The sequence below is a fragment of the Triticum aestivum genome, chromosome 7A (assembly GCF_018294505.1).
Source record: "Triticum aestivum cultivar Chinese Spring chromosome 7A, IWGSC CS RefSeq v2.1, whole genome shotgun sequence".
NCBI lineage: Eukaryota > Viridiplantae > Streptophyta > Magnoliopsida > Poales > Poaceae > Triticum > Triticum aestivum.
Window position 1 is genome coordinate 288,891,791 of NC_057812.1, and position 6,128 is coordinate 288,897,918.

The 6,128-nt window shown below is 50.3% G+C and overlaps 1 long non-coding RNA gene across 2 annotated transcripts; it reads right to left on the bottom strand.

The window, feature by feature from the left end:
* Positions 1 to 2,116: 2,116 nt before the first annotated feature.
* On the bottom strand, positions 2,117 to 5,279 carry LOC123151110 (uncharacterized). 2 transcript variants are annotated; one of them, XR_006475496.1, is made up of 3 exons: positions 4,883 to 5,279; positions 3,431 to 3,533; positions 2,117 to 3,294 (listed from the first exon to the last, which is right to left on the bottom strand). It is a non-coding gene; the product is annotated as an uncharacterized lncRNA (long non-coding RNA). The 2 variants fall into 2 exon arrangements; XR_006475495.1 differs by having other exon boundaries at positions 2,117 to 3,360.
* Positions 5,280 to 6,128: the final 849 nt, after the last annotated feature.

Genomic DNA, 6,128 nt, shown 5'->3' on the forward strand with positions numbered 1-6,128 from the left:
GCCCCGGGTCTCTTTCTTATTATATTGCATCTCTTTTATTATTTTGCCATCTTTACTTTCTAATATATATACAACAAAAATACCAAAAATATTTACTTTACTATCTTTATCAGATCTCACTTTTGCGAGTGACCGTGAAGGGATTGACAACCCCTTTATCGCGTTGGTTGCAAGGTTCTTGATTGTTTGTGCAGGTACTAGATGACTTGTGCGTTGTCTCCTACTGAATTGATACCTAGGTTCTCAAAAACTGAGAGAAATACTTACGCTACTTTGCTGCATCACCCTTTCCTCTTCAAGGGAAAACCAACGCATGCTCTAGAGGTAGCATACGTCACCTGGAGCCTATCGAACGTCTCAACAGAGAGAACATCGAGCCCCCACCGCCATCGATGAGTGTCTTGGTGACGAGGACATTGCTGATGGTAGGCGAGCAGAGCATCGGGAGGGTGCCAGCAGTGGCCACGCACTTGAGTTGGTCAGTAGAGTCGAAGGTGATGGCATACTTGGACCACCTGAGCGGAGGCGTCGCCTCAAGCTTGAGAAGGGTTGCATTCACCTCGTGAGCGAACTGCTTGAAGATGCGATGGGAGGCAGGGGCCTGAGCGCCGCCCAGGATGCAAGTGATGGCATGAGGCTCTTGGAAGCCCCCCAGCCCCATCATCCTGTTGGTGGTCCTCATTCCTCATTGGCGGCGGTGGCAGCGGAGGAAGGCCAGCGTTGCACTGAGGTTGGTCCTCACGAGGCTGATCCCTCCAGGGACCCTTGCGAGGGTGGCCCTGCCAGCGGTCCTCACGAGGCTGATCGCACCAGTCCTGGCGGGGGTCACGGTTGTCCCATCTTCCTCCGCCTCAACCTCCTCCACGACCGTAGTCTCGGTCGTTGCGCTCGGGGCAACGACCGAGGCGCCCGTCGCGGATGGCCCTGAGCTCTCGGCAGTCATTGGTGGTGTGGTTGTGTAAGTTATGAAACACGCAAAATGGGCGGCTGCCCTTGGATGACTCCGGGTGGTCGCAGTCGTGCTTCATCTCAGGTTCGACCGCGAGCACAGCTGGACCCTTGCGCTTCAAGTCCTTGGCCTTGGCCTTCTTGTCTTCTGGGTCAGCCTTCAGAAGCTTGAGGAGGGAAAGGCATCCTTCTTCAGCTCTTGCGCACTTGGTTGCCATGTTCAACATCTCCAGAGCTGAGCACAGGTCCTCATGTATGGCGAGCTCTTCCATCATCTTGACGTCGCGGACACCATCGGTGAATGCCGAAATGATGGCTTCATCCGACACCTTGGGAATCTTGAGGCGAACATTGGTGAAGCGCTGGATGTATTTGTGCAAGGTCTCCCTAGCTGTTTCCTGATACACTGCAGGTCACCCACGGCGGGAGCACGGTTGCGGGTACCCTAGAAGTTGGAGATGAAGCGCTCTCAGATTTCGTCCCAGGAGAAGATTGATCCCGTGGGGAGGTTCGGGAGCCACAAGCGCGCGCCATCCTTGAGGGCCATGGGAAACCAGTTGGCCATGAACTTTTCGTCGCCGTTGGCCTCCTCGATGCTCAACTCGTAGAGCTACAGGAACTCGGCAAGGTCGGGGGTGCCATCGTAGCGTGGAGGCTGGTCTGGCTTGAACTTCCCTGGCCAGATGATGCAGCGCAGCTCCGGGGTGAATGCACGGCAGCCTGCCGGACTCACTGGGGCCCCGCCGCGGAGATGGGGTCTGATCTTGGCGCTCATGGACCACTGCCATGGGCGGTACGCGGGCCTGACGTGGTAGTGTTGGGAGCGCACGCGCCTCTCCTTGCGGCCGCTGCACCACCTGGCAGCTCTCCTCGTGGCGCGATGGCGCCCTGTGCGGAGGGTCATGCCGTGGAGCCTCACGCCTTGGCTCGGGGACGACGTCTAGCCTGGGAGGTTGAGGAGGCGCACCGTGGGCCACATCGCCCGCGAGAGGCGGCGAGGGAGGCAGCGAGCGGGACATCGCAGGGGCCTCTCCCGCAGTGCTGCCGAGCTCGGCGATGCGGTCCAGCCAGTCCTCGTAGAGGTCATTGGCCGGGCGATAGCGTAGGAGATTGCGTGCCATGAGAAACGCAGCCCGTGCGTTCGCCGGCCCTCGGTTGGTGTGGGATGATGAAGCAGCCGCCGGAGTCAGCGACGGAGTGGCAGTGCGCCCATCAGGCCGCACAGAAGGCTGCAGCAAGGAAGCCTGCTGCTCATGGGCCGCAGGGCTGGTGGCGGCGTTGGCCGCGGGCGATGGGGAATGGCGGGGAGCACCATCGCCCGCAGGCGCCATATGGGCGACACGTGCGGTGAGGGCGGCCTGATGCTCAACACGAACTCGACGAGCATCAGCCATGGGGACGACAGAATGGTGGCGGATCGACCGGAGGAAGAGAGGCTCCGACACACTCCTACCTGGCGTGCCAAATGTCAGATTCTGGGCTCCGCATATCCTTGATAGATTCGAATTCTAGGGTGCGTGCGAAGAACTCAACCTCCCGGGTCTGCCAAATCGTCGATCTCACAGCCTAGCTCGATGAACTGGAAGGAAATGGAACAAGGCAGTTTACCCAGGTTCGGGCCACCTTGCGGTGTAATACCCTACTCCTGCATTGTGGTGGATTGGCCTCAAGGTGGGCTGAGGATGAACTAGTATAGTGGGAGAACAACCTTAGGAGGTGTGTTCTTGTGCTGGTGAGGGAGATGATGGTCTAAATGATCCGTCTGTCTCTGCCTCATCGTCTCTGCCTTGTCCCCTCTGCTTCGTCCCCCTGCTTTGGTGGTGGCTAGGCTATATTTATAGTGGCATTGGTCCTCTTCCCCCAAAATGAAGGCGAGAAGGGATCCCACAACGGCCAAATTCGAAGGGAGACAATTAGTACATCTTATCCCAACGAAAGGTGGTCTTTGCCTACAAAGTTTCTGGTCGTGACGCCGTGGTGGGCTTGGCGATGACCTCCGTCCTGCCGTCCTGGCGGTCTTGGTCATGTTGCATAGAAATGGAAACCTTTGGCCGATTTCTCAGGACTCCGCGCCTGCACTTGCCTCTTTACCACCAAAGAGGAAGCCTGTTGTATTGCGCCCGTTGGCGCCCGTCTGGCCTCGGTCGTCATGGCTTGCGTCATCCGAACCTCACGAGGTGAGGGCTTGCATAGAAATCTTTGCTCCTCAGGAGCCAGCCTAAGGAGGCCGCTCCTTTTGGAGGTCTTGGCGTCGTCCACCTCATGAGGGTCTTGTGTTGTTGGTGCTGAATATGGACCGTACCAGGCCATCGACAGAGCCATGCCATGGGCCGTAGGTAGGCAAGTCTGGGTACCCTCATTCCCAAAATGCCGACATAAGCAGATAATTTTTGTTCATGCTCCAAGAGTTTACTGGAAGATTTGACATTAATAGAAGCGAAGAAGCAAAATAACCTCTCTCGAGGATATGAAACCTGCTTACCTTGTATGGCTCTAGCATTCGCATCCATTTATTCAGTCAAAGTAGCAATATAGCATGGTCCTTCCATAAGCTATCTCGTTCTTCATTAACTGCAGCAAGCTGGCTGCAAAAGAAACAGTAGAAGCATGCCCACATCAATTCTTGACAAAGGTTAACACAATTCGAGAAAATAATAACACTGTCTGGTCAGTAGTACCATTGACCTACACATGATGAGAGTGCGATCCAGAATACATGCTGCCTTTCAAAGGCTTGCAACCCTATACTACCAGTGTCAGTGGTGATTAGTTCTACCATGAACATTAGTTGATTGAACATATTGTTTAGGTTGGATCTAGAATCCAATAGCACTGAAATCAAAGATTTCCTGTTGTTAAAAAGAAATGGCATGGCTGTGTTTTAGTACCCTCAATTGCTCAAGCTGGGATAAGTATAGGTAATTATGCCCAGTCTCATTGCAAGTAATTGCATGCAAATGAGTGCAAACGGTTTGACACATGAACAAGTCGAATAAGACACACTACCAAAAGTAAACGATTTTAATTCTCTACAGAAGTGTGTACAGAGATATTAAAGTTGGGCACTTTTCGTAAGCATGAGCTCCCACATGGCAAAATCAGTATTCCCTTCAGATAAGACCAGCAAAATATAATAGACAGATGTCAACAAAATATCAATCTATAGAAATTTCTTGCAGAGAAACAGAAAATACAGAACATCCCATTTGTGCAATGCCCGCACTAGTCAGTACATTTACCAACCTCAATTGACAGCCAATCATCCTCAAATGAATTATGCAGAAAACTAAGCATAGTATAACATATCAACAGATTAAATCAAGAGATACACATTGCAGAGTCATAATCTTCAAAGGCGGGAGCACAAGGTTCAGAATTTAAGAAACTGACCAAACAGATCACAGAGTCATAAAATTCAGACAATTGACTTCTGGAACTTAATGAAACTGAAAGAAAATTTAGTAAAAAGTTAACAAATGGGGTCAAATACAAACATTCCACATGTACAACAATATGTAGTCATTGCATCTGACTACATATATAAAAGGAAAACAAACCAATAGATGTATGGCCAAACTCGAAAATTATGAAATTTACTCTATTGTAAGAAAAGTAAATCAAAACCATAGACAATTTCACTAGTTGTGCATTTCTTTTGGACCATTGGTAAGACAATCAAGGGTGCAATGAATAATGGTTGTCATCTAATACAACAACTCCAGCAACTCAATGCATTCAGCAACAAACATGTTGTAAAAAATTGAATTGCTCTACTAATTACATATAACCATTGAGAAAAAGGAATAGAGAACCCAAATAAATCTGAACCAGAGGTCTTCCATCTAGACATTGCAGTTGGACACCCACTCGTACATCTTAAGCAACGAGTATCTAGAACAAGGGGAATGGGGAGGACAAGGGAGAGAAAGATGACCTGTGCGAGAAAGCTCATGTGCGTCGTTGCTTCATCCACCGTGGCTCCACCATCGAATCTTCCCTGCCTACTTTCCGTCGATTGTCCGCACCGCGGCCGTCGCTTCCTTGTGGACGAGATGATCAAAAAGGAAGGAGACAGGAACAAGGTTGTGGACGAGGCTGGCTTACCTGTGAAGCCATAGTCGTTGCTTCCCCACGGTGTACCAGCGGACGAGAAGAATGCGAAGAAGCGACATGCGGATGTCCCGTGTGCTCGATGTCGGCTGGGGTGCTGCCGCAACTGCCATCTCCCGCATCAAGCCGCCGCCGCTGCTAGGATTTGCGAGGAGGAATAGCAGGAGGCGTGTGGGGGAGAGGAAGACATGCGCGTGGCACCCAGTGCGACCTGGCTTCAGTTGAGATTTGCCCAGGAATAATTTTTTCTCTCTCCAGCACAGTGCCGCCTGCCAACCTGGACATCACGAGCGCACACCCCTTGTGCGATGCTTATTGTGTCCGATTGTGTCCAATAGAAGGTGTGTCGTGCAGGGGACACGACTAAGGCTAGTCATAGTGGGAGTAACATATGTAGTAAGAGCATGGTTAATAGTATAGCCAACTGCTGGCTATAAGTCATTGCCATGTCATCTATAGTCCATCTTATAGCCAATATGTACAATAGTTGATTAAAAGAGTGGACTACTTTTTTATTATATGGCCCACCTTTCACTCTCACAAAGTGCCTAGGAGAACGTGCTAGAGCTGGTTCTTCACCAAGAGCCCGCTTCCCTTCTCTCTCTTCTTCTCTTTCCTCCAACTAAGCAAGAATATACTAGTTTATTTCTTATAGCCAGCTGACTCAGCTCTATTGTACTTGCTCTAACATGCATGCCACATAAGCAAATAATATGATGTGTCAAGTAATTAAAGAGGAGAGAGACAAATAGAATAACATAATATATTACCATCGCATAACGGTTCTCAATATAAAATGAGTCTGTAACGTAATAAATGGGGTGATGCATGACACTACACATATGTTACTACCTACTGTAGAGGTAGTAACATAGACTCTACGTTACTCCCCACTATGACCAGCCTAAGCCAACCCACTGGCACCAAAGCGAGTGAGTTCAGCACAATAGCAAGATGCCCAAAATCCCAGAAAATCACGAGGAAGAAAAGAGAAAAGAAATGAAAAAACCAGAAAAAATGAACACCCTAGAAAAAGAAAACTAATCGAATGATAAATGGGCCCCAGGCCA